Genomic DNA, 15,074 nt, shown 5'->3' with positions numbered 1-15,074 from the left:
CTCTGGGGTTACTGCTGCCCATACGCAGTACTTTACACTTGTCAATGTTAAACTTCAGTTGACACCTCTCAGCCCATCTGCTCAACTTTTGTAGACCGTATTGCAGCAGCGTTCTGTCATTAGTGTCATTAAGAACCCTGCCGACCTTTGTATCGTCAGCAAACTTAGAAATTAAGCGTGATATACCATCATCAATATCATTAGTGAATACAGAAAACAACAATGCACCCAACACTGAACCTTGGGGACTCCACTAATAATATTAGTCCACGAAGAGAAGTGTCCATTGATTACCACTCTCTATCTTCTCCCACTCAACCACTCCTTTATCAGAATTTGCCTCCAATGCCACACTGCTCCAATTTGGGCAGCACTCTCCCATGTGCAACAGTATCAAAAGCCTTTCTAAATTGAAAATCTACGATATTAAATTATTCTGTCCATCCAGTTCGTTTGTGACAACATCATAGTGTCCAATCAAATTGGTCAGACAAGACCTTCCCTTAACAAACCCATGCTGTGTGCGAGCTATAACTGAATTCTTGTCTAGATGATCCTGCAATGCTTCTTTAACCAGTGCCTCCATTAATTTACCTGCAACAGAAGTTAAACTAACAGGTCTGTAACTACCCGTGTCTCCCTTTCATCCTCCTTTGTAGATTGGGGGGATATTTGAGCATCTCCAGTCCATGGGTACCTCCCCTAAGTCCTAGGAAATTCTCATAATTATGGTTAAGGATTTGCTTACTTCCTTTGCTGCCTCCTTTAATATAAGTGGATAGATTCCATTCACCGCAGGTGCCTTTCTTATGTTTTTCTTCAACAATTTTCCCTACACTTTACTCTCAGTTATTACAAGATTAACTTGCTTACTGCCAGAGTTTAATACATCTCTGGCATTCCTTTCCCTAAATAACTACTCATTGTGAATATAGATGCAAAATATTCATTTAGTGCGTTAGCAGGAGCATTAACAGTTGAACCATCGATGTGAAGTGGAGCAATCCCCTTCTTGAATTATCCCCTTCCTTCTAGAGTTTACATAAGTAAAGAACTCTTTGCATCCTTTGCCTAAGATTTCTCGTAATCTACCTTTGCCTGCTTAACCTCCGTTGTGACATGTTTACATACTAGCTTATATCTATCATAGGCCTCTGTGTCACCGGTTACGTTTTATGTATCCCTTGCATTTTTCTTCTCTGCCACAAGACAGAGAGTGGTAATCAATGGACACTGCTCATCGTGGACTAATGTTATTAGTGGAGTCCCTCAGGGCTCAGTGTTGGGTCCATTATTGTTTTCTGTATTTATAAATGATATTGATGATGGTATATCAAGCTTAATGTCCAAGTTTGCAGACGATACAAAGGTTGGCAGGGTTGTCAAGGACACTACTGACACTATGCTGCTGCAACAGGATCTGGAAAGGTTGAGCAGATGGGCTGAGAGGTGGCAAATGAAGTTTAACATTGACAAATGTAAAGTACTACACATGGGAAACATCAACCCCAGAGCAGCGTATCAACTCTGTGGTACTACACTGACAGTGGTAGAGAATGAAAGGGACTTGGGGGTAGTTGTGCAGGCAGATATGAAGTGCTCTGAGCAGTGCAGACGGGCTGCAAGAGTAGCTCATGGAGTATTGTCAATGATATACAGGAATTTTTCCAGCAGGGATAAGGAGGTGATTATTCCCTTGTATAAGGCAATGGTCAGGCCACACCTAGAGTACTGTATACAGGTCTGGAGGCCTCATTTCAAGAAAAATGTAGAAGTGTTGGAACGAGTACTGAGAAGGGCAACAAGATTAGTGAATGGAACAAAGGGGTTCTCTTACGAAGAAAGGCTTATGTTTTGCAAATTACAGTGTCTGGAGACTAGACACCAGCGAGGTGATCTGATAGAGGTGTATAAAGCCTTGAATGGTTTGAGCATGCTCAATGCTGATGGGATTCTTCCTCTAGCTCAGAATAATCACCTGAGAGGGCATAAATTCAAATTGAGGAAAGACAGAGGTAGGATAGACGTGCGGAAATTTGCCTTTAGCCAGCGGGTGGTTGATTGGTGGAACAGACTTCCATCCCTTGTAGTGGAAGTTGATAGCCTAAATAAGTTTAAGGCTCAGCTGGACAGGTATTTTGAACGAACAGAGGGGTGAAGTGGAAGTGGGTTTTTTTTTTTTTTTGGCTGATGCTGCATAAGCTTGCTTTCTTGCATCAAATAGCGCTACTAATGCTAATGCTAATGTCTAATTAGTTCATATGACATCCATTTAGGCCTAAATCTTGAACAGAAATTCTTAGTTGGTATGAAGAGCCTAGGAGCTTCGAAAATTATTTCTTTGAATGCTTTCCATTTTGAATTTGCTGTTGGTAAAATCATCAGTTGGTCCCACCGTATAGAATTTAAATACTTTCTCAGACCACCATAGTCACCTTTACAAAAGCAAAAACCCTTCCCTTCCCTTTATAGTAGTTACCTCTTTGAGTAAATCCCACCTCAGCATACTGTGATCACTGCCACCTAGTGGTTCCTTTGTCTGCAGATTCTTAATGCATGAAGAATCACTACTGATAATCAATCAACAGTATTCCTTCCTCTAGTTGCCTCCCGAACATGCTGCTGTATAGAACAATCATGCAATAAATCCACGAAAGACTTGCTAACGTGTGAGTGACCAACCGACAAGTCTCTGGGAAATTAAAATTCCTCATTATAAGACACTCTGATTTACTGGCCCATTCTATTTCTGTGCACATTTGGTCATTATTCTCATCAGATTCATTAGGCCTATAACACACATCTACTCTCATTTTTCCTTTCCCAGTGCTTATGTCAAACCAAACAGACTGAACATTGCATTGTCCTCCAACATCAATTGGATGCACTTCCATAGATTTTATGTGTTTCTTTACTAATAGCACAATCCTTCTTCTCTTCCTGTGCTGTCTATCCTTTCTGTACACAATGGTCTCCCCAAATTTCAATTCCGCATTGCTTATGTCTGTGTGACACCACGTCTCTGATATTCCAGGAATATCTGCCTTTGATGCCTTGACTAGCACTTCAAGCTCATCAAATTTATTAACTATACTCCTAGTATTGGTGTACATGCAAGTATACGTGCACCTGTTTCTACTCTTAGTTACCGTAACACAACCCGTGTATTTTCTTGTTCCACTATGACTCCCAGCACTCCTGGAAATTCTCGTTGCCATGCTTTCCAGGCTGCTGCTCAATTGCATTTCAATCGAAGCAGTGCAAGAATCACTTTCGCCTCTGCCAGCGGCTACTGTTAATCTATTAGTCCGTGTATCCCCCTGAGTTAGCAGTTTTCTGGCCCACCTAACTCTGCCTCGATAGCATCAGCAAATATTCCTACACCCTTTCTATTTAAGTGTATCCCATCCCTGTAGAAGCAGTCTGTACTGTTAACAATCACAGACCAGGCAGAGAAAAATTCTATCCCTTGAGCCTTGCACAGTCTCCTGAGGACCGAATTGATCGACAAGGCTCTCATCATATACTCCCTCGTATCGTGTCTGAGCAAAATTGCAGACACTTTCAAATTCAACCCTAATATAATTTACTTCTTTAATTTAAACGGTCCCATAGTTTTATCCATGAATAAACATTTCATACACAGTTAAAACAATAAAAATAAAAACTGCTCATTAAATTCTGTATCTGTTTTAGAAGAACATGTATATTTTTTGGATCGTAGAAACAAAAAAGAAAAAATTGAATAGTTTTTTTCTGGGAACACTTCGTCGAATTTGTGTCTCGTTATCTATTGTTGTGAGGTGTGCATTGTTTGTGTATTATTTAGTTGTAATGAATGGCGTCATGTTATTCTTTCCCCTCTCCTCTAACAATAGTTATTGGGTTTTTTGGGGGTTTTTTTGTTGTTGTTTTTTTTTTTTACAGTATGGTTCATCTATTCCCAAAATCGAAACATCAGAGCCGGGTGTTCGAGGATATAATTAAAGTACTGCGGTTCAACATCCGTTTCTTTTTTTCTTTTTTTTTTTTTTATTAAGCTTGTTGTCCAATGACGAGTCCTTTAAAATTTGTCCGGTAAATCGTTCAAAATAAACTTGCTTGAATTAATTAAAATTCCAGGTCTAGTAGTTTTTAGGTGAGTAAGCGAATATATTTCTCAGATTTTTTTTAATGCTAATGAAATATCTTAAAAATGGAAAGCCTTACTTCTGATAAGGAACTCACCAACTACAATTGCGAAGTGGTTGTTTTTACCTTTATTTTTGATACCTGATATTTGTAAGTGTTCCAAGATTTTCCATGTTTCCTATATTTTAAGAATTGCGTTCAGGGAATGAATGCTTATCATTCCTTATTATTTTTATATCAGAAAAATAATTTTTAATGTGAAAGGGATAAACCATATCTGAGTTGAAAGTAGGCGTCATCATTGCTCGTACCTTAGACTTTAAAAAATAAATAATTATCTGTTAATGCTACATCTTTCATGGGCTAGAATGATGTTTTAATTTTTATTTATTTCATTTATTTATAGTGATTGCAGATTTTATCGTATTAGTTACCGAGATGTATCATTTTGTGAATTACAAATAAAAGATGAGTTAGAATGGAATGCGCTTCTATACAGCACTGCTGATTATTTTTCTTGTTGTCTTTTCACTTAACCGGAATTTTTTTTTTTTTTTTTTTTTTTTTGAAACCCCTTTATTGCAGAATTTTGTAATTTAATCAGTTTGCTAAAGTGTGTAACCAATACTTAAAGAATTTACATTTGATTAGAATGCCTCAGTTGATGGCGTAAACGCTAACAATGAAAGATCCAAACTGGTTGGAGAGATAAAATAAACATGAAAGTAGTTTTATTTTTCTTTTTTTGGTTATACACCAGTTTATGGGTAGAAAGTGGCTTCTTTTGCTTGAATCCGTCCCGAATTACTGGCGTAAACTAACCTAACCGTTTTTCACTAGCCAAAAATGAAAGGCTATGAAAAAACCCACACTTATTTTGCTTGAATCTGTCTCAAATTCGGCTATGCCTTTTTTTTTTTTTTTTTTTTTTGAGATATTTTTGATTAGAGTATGCTGCCGATTTATTAACAAGCTTCTTTTGTTGTCAAGGATCATTTGCTTTTAAAATATTCTGTTAAATTTTATCAAACTAATTTTATTAAAAATAGGCCCGATAATTCCCATCAATTTAACAAAGGCCTTGTGCAGCCTTCATCACCGAACACCCCTCAGGACTCTTCCCCCCCCCTGCTTTTGAAGGAACAAAACAGTACTATATGTTTATATATATTGGACATAATTGATGAAAATTGTGATAATTGAAGCATAACTGGGAGGAAAGCTGAATGAGAGGAAGTCTGCAGGTCCAGAGTGATGCTCAGTTCAATGTGGACTCTACGGCCACAGGGATGCACAGTACAGTGAAGAAACTGTCCTAGCTCTAACTTTTATTAATGGGGAAGGGAGATTTTCACAAAGAAAACTCAGAATATGGAACAGGAAATTAACAGCCAAGAGGGATGGCTCTGTGTGTGTTCAGTGTGACGAATATGAAGAAATTAAGCACCAACTTAGTGTTCTGATGGGTGTTTATGAGAGTTTGAGGAGTAGTTTAGATACTCAAAGGAATTAAAATGACGGCCCATCAAGCTCTCAGCCCAACTCAATGTCAGAGCTCACACTTGTTCACCAGGTAACAGAGTGCAAGCTTCAAGGCAGAATGCGCTGGTCCCATGGGGATGACTATTTTCAGGGAAATATGCTGTGCAAGAAGGATAGGTGGAATAGGACTGGGGTATGTCTGCTGGGCAAAAGTAAAAAAAGCAGATATTGTTGTACATGTTGGCACACATGATATTAAGAGTAGGAGATATGAGAACTTAACACGTCCTGGGAAATGTTGGCAAAAAGTCGCAAGTTAGACTGAATTTGAAAGGATCTGCAATTCTGCTCAGACACAATAGGAGGGAGTATATGTTGAGAGCCTTGTCAATCAATTTGGCTATGGAGAGAATGTGCAAGGCATAGAATTTTTTCAGTGTGGTCTGTGCTTTTTATCAGGAGAGACTGTTTTTACAGGGATGGGATACATCCCTGTAAAAACCCCTGAGTAGAAGGGGTGCTATGAAAGCAGTGATAGGTGGGTTGGAAAACTGTTTGTTTGGGGGGGATACACAGACTAATAGTTTAACTAGAGCCACAGGCAGAGGTGAAAGTGATTCTTGCACTACTTTTGTTAGAATGTGCAGCAGCCTGGAAAGAAAAGTGTTTGGTATTTTAGGCCCTGCTGTGGGTCATCATTGAACCAGTGAATACATGGGCTGTGTAAGGGTAACGAAGAGTAAGAACATGTGCAATAATGCTAGGAGCATTGTAAATAAATTTGATGTATTTGAAGTACTGATTAAGTCATCATATGCAGACATTGTAGGGATAGCGGAGACATGATGTCACTCAGACATAAGTGATGCAGAAATTGAATAGAGTGTAGTGTGTGTTTAGTTGCAGAAATTGATTATGGGGAGTACAATGTATACAAGGATAGACAAGACAGGAGGGGTGGAGTAGTTATGCACCAGTGTTCTCCCCAGAAAATTTTGCCAGCTGGGTGGCATTACGAAGTAGCTGGGTGGAGAAGTGTAATACTTCGCAACATTATAAAATTTTCTATTATTTATAAATGTGACTTTTTATAAACTATTTATAAATGAGCAATCCAGAGCAAAAATTAATTTCATAATTTAATGTCATATGCTCCTGTCACATTGATCTTGATCTCATAGTATGTTCGAATTAATATTGATTGTGATCAGTGAGCAGTACTATACGGTACCGTGAGAATCACTTAAATTTTAGCCAGACAGTCAGTTAAATTCACCAGGCAGTGCCCCCATTCGATAGGTCCTGGGGAGAACACTGTACACTTAGTTAAGAAGCATATTAAATCTAAGGCAGTGCATCCATTTAACGTGGGTGACCAGTGCAATGATGAATCAGTATGGTGTGATATAAGCCCTATAAAAACAAAATTGAGAGTAGGAGTGTGTTATAGACATAACTTTGAGTACACCAAACAGCTATATAGAGAAATAGTGTGGCATAAATAGCTATAATTGCAAATAGCTAGCGCCAGAGTTCAAACCACGTAGGTAGCAATAGATAGTTAAATTTATTATCTATTATAACTACTTAGATTTTACAAATATAACATTTTAACTTAATACGTATAACGACTTAGATTTTACAAATGTAACATTTTAACTTAATACGTATAACGACTTAGATTTTACAAATGTAACATTTTAACTTAATACATATAACGATTTAGATTTTACAAATGTAACATTTTAACTTAATACATATAATGACTTAGAATTTACAAACGTAACATTTTAACTTAATACATATAATTTAAACTTGATAGGAGATATGAAATTCATATAACATTAACTTGGTTGGCGGTAACACTCGATACTAAAATATATATATATATATATATATATATATATTGTTAACCCATAAATTATATATTTAATTACCAAAACCCATAAGGATTATGCTTTGTGCATTTAGTTTTCAAATACTTTATTACCAACACCCTTTGGCATCTCTCATATTGTGGATATAACCTCGCAACTGTGATGGCATGTTGCACTACCAGGGTACCTGCCCGCCCATTAGCTTCGAAACGATCGTCTGGGTGGTGGTATCCTCTGAAAATAAATTACAGTAGTCTTCTCTACTAGGGAAGTATTATTTATTTGAAGTAGTGCAATACCAGCTATCTTGTTGTGAAGGCACCCACAATATGAGATACTATTAAAACAATGCCTTTTACACTATATACATAGTACAAATTTATGGGTTAACTATGGTGTATCTACACCGATATTATACAGTTAATTACCAAAACCCATAAGGATTATGCCTTGTGCATTTCGTTTTCAAATATATATTGTTATTACTGCATTGAGATAAAAGGTTAGTGTAATATTTTTAATTGTATTTGAATTGAAATCTTGCCTCGGACCAGAGCAGCAAAGCAAAAGGCTCAAGGTGGCAGGAGTGCTGTGGCTCAGGGGAGAACTGAGTGGTGTGGTTGTCCTCTGAATCACAGATTTTTGAAATGTACTGCTTGTTTGATGTTTGTGGACTGTCAGGAGCCGGAAATGATATTGCCAAGGGGGATGTTTTTGTGTGTGCTCGATGTAAGGAGTGGGAAGAAGTTAGGAGCCAACTCAGTGTTGTTATGGGCCTTTATGAGAGCTTGAAAAACAGGGTAGATGCCCTCAAAGGACTTAAATTGGGGGACCCATCAAGCTCTTAGCTGCCCACAACAATGCCAAAGCTGCCACTTGATCATCAGGCAGCACAGCAGCAATCCCTGAGGCAGAATGTGCTGGTCCCACAGGAACTAGTTGTCAGTGACTCTATTGTCAGGAAAACGGGGAATATATTGTGCAAAAAGGATAGGTGGAACAGAACCAGGCTATGTCTGCCAGGGGTAAAAGTTTATGATTTTGATGATGTAGGGCAGATATTATCTTTTAAGGGCACAAAAGCTGATATTGTTGTACACTATGGCACTAATGACCTTAAGAAAAAGTGATCTGCAGATTTACTTAACAGGCATAGGTCAATGCTGAAAATAAGTCTCAAGTTAGGGTTAAATTTGAAAGTGTAGGCAAACCTGCCCAGACACGTTATAGGCCTAATGACTCTGAAGAGTATAATAAGCAACTGTACAGGGAAATAGTGGGCCAGTAAATCAGAATGTCTTGTAATGGGGGATTTTAACTTCCCAGATATTGACTGGAATTTCTGGGTTGGTCACTCACACACTAGCAAGATGTATTTGGATTTATTGGATGATTATTTTCTACAACGGTGTTCGAGAGGCAACCAGAGGGAGTAATACTCTTGATCTGATTATCAGTAGTGATTCTTCATGCATTAAGAATCTGCAGATAAAGGAATCACAAGGTGGCAGTGATCACAGTGTGCTAATGTGGGATTTACTCAAAGATGTAACTACCATCACGGGTAAAGGGAAAGGTTTTTGCTTTCGTAAAGGTGACTACGGTGGTCTGAGACAGTATTTAAATTCTATACGGTGGGACCAACTGATGATGTTACCAACAGCAAATTCAAAATGGGAAGCTTTCAAAGAATTAATCTTGGAAGCTACTAGGCTTTAGATACCAACTAAGAAATATTGTTCAAGCTTTAGGCCTAAATGGATATCAGATGAACTAATGAGACATGTGGCAGAGAAGAAAAATGCATGGGATACATATAAATCATCAGGTGACACCTAAGCCTATGGTAGATATGAGCTGGTGTGTAATCAAGTCACAAAAGAAGTTAGGCAAGCGAAGGCAGATTATGAGAACTCTTTGGCAAAGGATGCAAAGAAAAACAGCAACAACTTCTTTACTTAAGTAAACTCTAGAAGGAAAGAGATGAATCAGCTTGGCCCAATTGATATCAATGGTTCGACTGTTGAGGACTCTGCTCAGGTAGCTGAGAAACTAAATCAGTATTTTGCATCTTCAGTTATTCAGGGAGAGGAATTCCAGAAGTTTATCAAATTGTGGCAGGGATCTAAATGATTTTATAATAACTGAGATTAAAGTGGAGGAGAAATTGTTGAAGTTAAACATAAGAAAGGTTCCTGGGGTCTATGGAATCTATTCAGTTATATTAAAGGAAGTAAGCAAACCCTTAGCCATAATTATGAGAGCTACGTTTGACTCAGGGGAGGTACCCATGGACTGGAGATGTGCAAATGTGACCCTAATTCACAAAGGGGGATCAAAGGGTGACAGAGGTAATTACAGACCTGTTAGTTTAACTTCTGTTCTGGGGAAAATAATGGAGTCACTAGTTAAAGAAGTTATGCAAGATCACCTAGCATAACTCACCCATCCAATAACTCCAAACAATTTGGAGTTATTGGATGGGTGAAGTGGGAAGGGTTTTTTTTTTTTTTTTTTGGCTGATGCTATATAAGCTTGCTTTCTTGCATCATATGTCTCTCCTAATGCTAAATAAGAGCATATTATAATGGGAGATTTTAACTTTGATATGTTAACTCGAATTTGTGGGGTGGAAACTCGCACACCAGCAAGCCTTTTGTCGATTTTTTGGATGACCATTTTCTACAGCAGCATGTTAGAGAGGCAACAAGAGGAAGCAGTACTTTTGATTTGGTTAGCAGCAGTGATTCTACATGCATTAATAGAATCTGCAGGAAAAAGACCCACTGGGTGGCAGCAATCAGAGTGTTTTCTAATGTAGAATTTAATTTAAGACATAACTACTATCAGGTGTAAAGGCTCTTGTTTTCATAAGGGTGACCACGGTGTTCTCACACAGATTTTAAATTCTATGCAGTGGAACCAACTGATGTTACCAACAGGAAATTCTGAATGAGATGCAGAATAGATGTGCAGAAGTTAGCCTTTAGCCAGCAGGTGGTTGATTGCTGGAACAGACTTTCATCTGTTCTTGTGGAAGTTGATAGCTTAAATAAATTTAAGGCTGAACTAGACATATTTGGAGTGACCAGATGGGTGAAATGGGAAGGTTTTTTTTTTTTTTTGGCTTATGCTGTGTAAGCTTGCTTTCTTGCATCATATTCCTCAACTAATGCTAATGCTAAAAATTAATTAAAGAAGCTACTAGACTTTTCATACCAGTGGAGAAAAACCTGTTAAAGGCTTTGACCAAAATGGATGTCAGATGAACTATTGAGACATGTGCATGGGATACATATAAATTATCAGGTCTGTAATTACTCTTGTCACCCTTTGATCCCTCTTTATGAATTAGAGATACATTTCCACATCTCCAGTACATGGGAACCTGCCCTGAGTCCAATGATGCTCTCATAATTATGGCTAAGGTTTTGCTTACTTCCTTTGCAGCCTCCTTTAATATAACTGGATAGATCCCATCCACCCTTTCTTATGTTAATTTCAACAATTTCTCCTCCACTTTGCTCTCAGTTATTACAAAATCATTTAACTCTCTGTTAGAGTTTGATAAACTTCTGAAGTAAAGAAGTCTTTGCTGTTTTTCTTTACTTCCTTTGCCAAAGATTTCTCATAATCTGCCATTGCTTGCCTAACCTCCTTTGTGACTTGATTACAGACTAGCTTATATCTACTATAGGCTTCTGTGTTGACTGATAAATATGCGTCCCATGCATTTTTCTTCTTTGCCACAAGTCTCATCAGTTCATTTGACATCCATTTGGGCCTCAACAGTATTTCTTAGTTGGCATGAAAAGTCTAGTAGCTTCCAAGATTAATTCCTTGAATGTTTCCCATTTAGAACATGCTGTTGGTGACATTATCAGTTGGTCCCACTCTTTTTATTAGAGGCATACGATGCCAGAAAGCAAGCTTATGCAGCATCAGCCAAAAAAAAAAAAAAACCCTCCCATTTCATCCTTCCATTCGTTCCAAATGTTTGTCCAGCTCAGCCTTAAATTTATTTAGGCTATTAGCTTCCACAACAAAAGATGGAAGCCTGTTCCACCAATCAACTACCCACTGGCTAAAGACAAATTTCTGCACATCTATTCTACAACTATCTTTCCTCACTTTGAAACTGTGCCCCTCAGGTTCTTAGTCTGAGCAAGACCAAGAATCCCATCAGCATTCAGCTTGCTGAATGCTGATGGGATTCTTCATGATGGGATTCAACCCATTCAAGGCCTTATACACCTCAATCAGATCACCTCGCAGGTGCCTACTCTCCAGGCACTGCAATTTGCAGAACTTTCTTGGTAAGAGCACTCCTTTGTTCCCCTGACCAATCTTGTTGCCCTTTGTACTCGTTCTGGCAACTCTACTTCCTTCCTAAAATGAGGCCTCCAGACCTGTGCACAGTACTCTGTGTGGCCTGACCACTGCCTTGTATAACAGGATTATCACCTCCCTGTCCCTGCTAGCAAAATTCCTATACATCAATGACAAGACTCCATGACCTGCCCTGGCAGCCCGTCTGCAGCGAAGTATAGAATTTAAAAACTGTCTGAGACCACTGCAGTCACCTTTACGAAAGCAATGACCCTTTCCTTTACCCCAGATGGTAGTTATATCTTTAAGTAAATCCCATATCAGTACACTGTGATCATTGCCAGAACATCATCATCATCAGCCATTTTCAATCCACTGCAGAATGAATGCTTCTCCAGCAACTTTTCAGTTTCTTCTGTTTTGTGCAATGGCCCATCCACTTACTACCCACGAACTTGTGAATTTCATCTGTCCATCTCCGTCGTTGTCTTCCAGGTTTCCTTCTAGCTCCTCTTGGGTACCATTCTGTTATTTTATTTTCTTAGTCCATCTGTCATCATGTCTTTGAGCTGTATCCTGCCCAAGACCTTTCAGTTCTTTAGTTTTGATAAGAATGCAGAAATACCTGATCCTATTTCACCTATCCTTTTTGCACAGAATATTTTCTGTTTCATTGACAATTGAGTCACCGACAATAACTAGCTCCTGTGGGAACCGCACATTCTGCCCTGAAAATTTCCACTATGTTGACTGGTGCACTGGAGTGAGCGCTCTGGCGTTGAGCAGAGCAGCTGAGAGCTTGATGGGCCCCATTTTAATTGCTTCAATGGCATCTACCCGGCTCTTCAAACTCTCGTCCATCTGACACCCATCAGAACGCTGAGTTGCCACCTAATTTCTTCACACTCTGCAACTAGCACACAGAAAGACATCCTCCATGGCTAGATCATGTCCTGTTCCAGAAAGATCTGCAAACATTTTACATTTTGCACATTTTTTTAGACTGTGATGCGTTGGAGAATTGCTCCCTTCGGTTCTCTCCTAAACCACAGCACTTCCACTACTTTGTGCGTATTGTTTTTCTGCTCTAGTCTGGGGCATTATTTCCACTTAAATACACTTTAATTTAAATAAAAATTAATAAGATTTATAAGTTTAATTGATTAATTGACAGTACTAAGTTAACAGATTCCTAATACAGTGCTACATATTATGCTATCTAGTTTTACATTATACCTACTTTATCAAGTTCTAGATATACTTTATGCTATTCCGTATTGATCTAATATACTACAACAATGGCGGTGAGTTTCGAATGGTACTGGGTTCTACCGATACTAAGTGATAACATACAATCTCAGTTAGATTTGGTACGTTACTCTGTTTCCCATATGTAGTACTTTACTACATTTTTCAATGTTAAACTTCATTTGCCACCTATCAGCCCATCTGCTCAACCTTTCCAGATCCTGTTGCAGCAGCAGCAGCATACTGTCAGTAGTGTCCTTAACAACCCTGTCAACCTTTGTATCGTCTGCAAACTTGCACATTAAGCTTGGTATAAAAAAGTAAAGTGCAGCCATTATCAACCCACTGCAGGATGGAAGCCTCCTCAACAATTCATGTTGAGGGAAATGGACCATAATCTGCCACGCTGGTCCAGTGCGGGTTGGCAGATCGACCGTATTCAGCAGTCAGGGGCTTGAACCCCGGTCTACTCAAAGAGCGTGTGTTACTGCACTCCCGCTCCTGCCCACTCGGCTACAGCTTGATATACCATCATCAATATCATTTATAAATACAGAAAACAACAATGGACCCAACACTGAACCCTGAGGAACTCCACTAATAACATTAGTCCAGGATGAGTAGTGTCCATTGATTACCACTTTCTGTCTTTTCCCCCTCAACCATCCCTTTATCCATAGCAGCAATTTGCCTCCAATGCCACACTGCTCCAATTTGTGCAGCAGTCTTCCATGTGCAACAGTATCAAAAGCCTTTCTAAGGTCCAAATATATAATATCAAAGTTATTCCCTGCATCCAGTTCTTTTGTGACTCCATCATAGTATCCAATCAATTGGTCAGGCAAGACTTTCCCTTAACAAAACCATGCTGTGTCCGAGCTATAACTGAAGTCTTGTCTAGATGATCATGTAGTGCTTCTTTAACCAGTGCCTCCATTAATTTCCCTGGAATGTAAGTTAAACTAACAGGTCTGTAATTACTTGTGTTGCCCCTTAATCCTCCTTTGTGAATTGGGATCACATTTGCACATCTCCAGTCCATGGGTACCTCCCCTGAGTCCAGGGAAGCTCTCATATTTATGGCTCAGGGTTTGCTTACTTCTTTTGCTGCCTCCTTTAATATAACTGGATAGATCCCATCCACCCCAGGTGCCTTTCTTGTGTTTATCTTCAACAATTTCTCTTCCACTTTACTCTCATTTATTACAAGATTATCTAGCTTACTGCCAGAGTTGAATACACCTCTGGCATTCCCCTCGCTGAATAACTCCTCATGTGTGAATGTTGATGCAAAATATTCATTTAGTTTGTTAGCTACCTGAGCAGGATCATCAACAGTTGAACAATCAATATCAAGTGGACCAATCTGATTCATCCCCTGCCTTCTAGAGTTTACATAAGTAAAGAACTCTTTTCTGTTTTTCTTTGCATCCTTTGCGAAAGATTTCTCATAATCTGCGTTTGCCTTCCTTTGCCTGCCTAATCTTCTTTGTGACTTGGTTACAAAGGAGATTAGGACATGCTGGTTACAGAGCAGCTTATATCTATCATAGGCTTCCATGTCACCCATTAATTTATATGTATTCCATGCATTTTTCTTCTCTGCCATAGGTCTCATTAGTTCATCTGACATCCATTTAGGCCTAAACCTTGAACAATATTTCTTAGTTGGTATGTAAAGTCTAGTAGCTTCCAAGATAAATTCTTTGAATGCTTCCCATTTTGAATTTGCTGTTGGTAATATCATCAGTTGGACCCACTGTATAGAATTTAAATACTGTCTCAGACCATCGTAGTCGCCTTTACGAAAGTAAAAACCTTTCCCTTTACCCCTGATGGTAGTTACCTCTTTGAGTAAATCCCACTTCAGCACACTGTGATCACTGCCACCTAGTGGTTCCTTTATCTGCAGATTCTTAATGCATGAAGAATCACTACTAATAATCAGATCAAGAGTATTACTCCCTCTAGTTGCCTCCCGAACATGCTGATGTAGAAAACAATCAT

General features: G+C 38.7%; 1 protein-coding gene across 1 annotated transcript in view; it reads left to right on the top strand.

Annotated features, from left to right (window-relative positions):
* Nucleotides 1-4,039: 4,039 nt before the first annotated feature.
* The window catches only part of LOC150084640 (synaptosomal-associated protein 25-like), a 145,553-nt gene continuing 134,518 nt past the window's right edge, over nucleotides 4,040-15,074 (top strand). The window contains exon 1 of the mRNA XM_090375380.1: nucleotides 4,040-4,138. The gene's annotated coding sequence lies outside the window, so the exon portion shown is untranslated. The remainder of the gene's footprint in view (nucleotides 4,139-15,074) is intronic.

Source organism: Mastigoproctus giganteus, chromosome 6 (genome assembly GCF_048544385.1).
Source record: "Mastigoproctus giganteus isolate SK-2022 chromosome 6, ASM4854438v1, whole genome shotgun sequence".
Lineage (NCBI taxonomy): Eukaryota > Metazoa > Arthropoda > Arachnida > Uropygi > Thelyphonidae > Mastigoproctus > Mastigoproctus giganteus.
This window is presented reverse-complemented; position numbering and strand designations above follow the sequence as displayed.